The following is a 2248-nucleotide window of genomic DNA, read 5'->3' on the forward strand; positions in this document are numbered from 1 at the left end:
AGATGGTTCTAAATGGTTCCAATTGGTTTTAGATGGTTCCAAGTGGTGCTAGGTAGTTCCAAGTGCTTCCAAATGGTTTTAAGGGGTTTTAAGTGATGGTTCCAAATGGTTTCAAGTGGTTCTAGATAGGTCCAAGCGGTTCCAATTGGTGCTAGTTAGTTCCAAGTGATTCCAAATGGTTCCAAGTGATTTCAGATGGTACCAAGTGGTTGTTCTAGGTGGTTCCAGATGGTTCCTCGTGGTTCCAAGTTGACTGGATTTATTGAATCAAATTATCATGCCCTCGAGTTTTAGCAAGTTCTTAGCAGTCTCAGTATCGATTTACTGACTACTAAATATAATAGACCAGAAGTGTTGGTCAAACTGTGACTCCCTAGGGATTTTTCGTTTCCTTCGTTGGTACTACACGAAAGGGAATTTCTAATGGTCGAAATTTAACGCTGTGTCGAAGATCATGTTTAAATTTATATACAATAACAAATATGCAATAATACAGCAATAATTATAGTAAATACAGCATCAGTATATAAATGTAATACTGGAAGGAAAATTGGCACGAATAAAAGGTAAAACATATATTTTTCTATCCACTACTAAAATAGTACCACAGTTGTTATCATAAGGCTACCTTTTATGATCGTGGAACCACCTGGATAATTTTTTACATCCCCACAGGACCAAATGCAATCGAAATAAATTTCCAACGATCGCCCACAAAAATTTCTAAAGACACAAGACTAAAAAATACTTCTATCACTTTCCCACATTTAATCGAATTAATCTTTAAAGTTCGTCCAGCTATCACAGGCCCGAAATATTTTCAAACCCATCGCTTCATTCGATCCAGATCGAGACTGTTACCCTTACCAAATGCAGTTTCCTATCTATGTCAAAATCAATCGCCAACACCAGATTCTCCATCGAGGTACGAGCAACGTGTTCCCTCTACGACCATCTATGCACGCCATTCAATACCAGCGATGTCGATATTTCTGTGCTCCAGTTAGTATTGCTTTCGCCCGCGGTACCACGGCGACCATAAATCTCGAAGTCGTGAGGTGGATTCACTGTGCGCACGAGCCGAATGTAGGCGACGCGCCGTGTGGAGGACGTCGGAGATCCGACGCTTTCACTGGCTCGATTCGCAGCATATGAGAAGCGTACGAAGGGGAAACAGGAAAAAGGGGAACCTGGCTCGAGACTGTTGCCTGTACCAAGGACGAATAAATCGCGAATCTCTTATTCTTGGATGGGGAGCAACGTTACCCGCCGATACTTTTAGTTCTGTTCGAGTTGGAAGTACTTTTGAAGAGGTTATTTTTGGGATTCTTGATAGGAATGCGAGATTACTTGGTGACTCGAATCCATGGGGGGTGATACTTTTGTAATTTGAAGTCGCAGAAAGGAAAAGGGGATTACGGAGACCATCTGGAACCATATGGAGCTAATTGGGATCAGTTGGTACCATCTGGAGCCATTTGGAACTACTTAGAAACGTTTAATTACTTAGCACTATTTTGAACTATCTGGAACCACTTGGAACAATCAATTGGAACCACTTAGACACATGTGAAATCACTTGGAACCACTTGGAACCACTTGGAACCATCAAACACCAATTGGAACCATTTAGAACCATCTGGAATCCCTTGCAACCACTTGGAACTACCTGGAACCATCTGGAATCACCTGAAACAATCAATTGGAACGCCTTAAAACCATTTGAAGGCACTTGGAACTACCTAGCACCACTTGGAACCACTTGGAACCATCTGGAACCACCTAGAACAGTCAACTGGAAACACTTAGACATATCTGGAACCACATAGAACCACTTGGAACCACCTGGAACCACCTGGAACCACCTGGAACCACCTGGAACCACTTGGAACCATCTGGAACCACCTAGAACAACCACTTGGTAGCATCTCCAATCACTCGAGGCCATCTGAAAGCACTTGGAACTACCTAGCACAAATTGGAACCGCTTGGAACCATCTAGAATCACCTGAAACCATTTGGAACCACCTGGAACCATCTGGAACCATCACTTGGAACCCCTTAGAACCATTTGGAAGCACTTGGAACTACCTAGCACCACCTGGAACTGTCTAAAACCAATTGGAACCATTTAGAACAATATGGAATCCCTTGGAACTATTTGGAACTACCTGGAACATTTGGAACCACCTGGAACAATCAATTGGAACCACTTAGACACATCTGAAACCACTTAGAACCACTTGGA

Source organism: Hylaeus volcanicus, chromosome 9, assembly GCF_026283585.1.
Source record: "Hylaeus volcanicus isolate JK05 chromosome 9, UHH_iyHylVolc1.0_haploid, whole genome shotgun sequence".
NCBI classification, from domain to species: domain Eukaryota; kingdom Metazoa; phylum Arthropoda; class Insecta; order Hymenoptera; family Colletidae; genus Hylaeus; species Hylaeus volcanicus.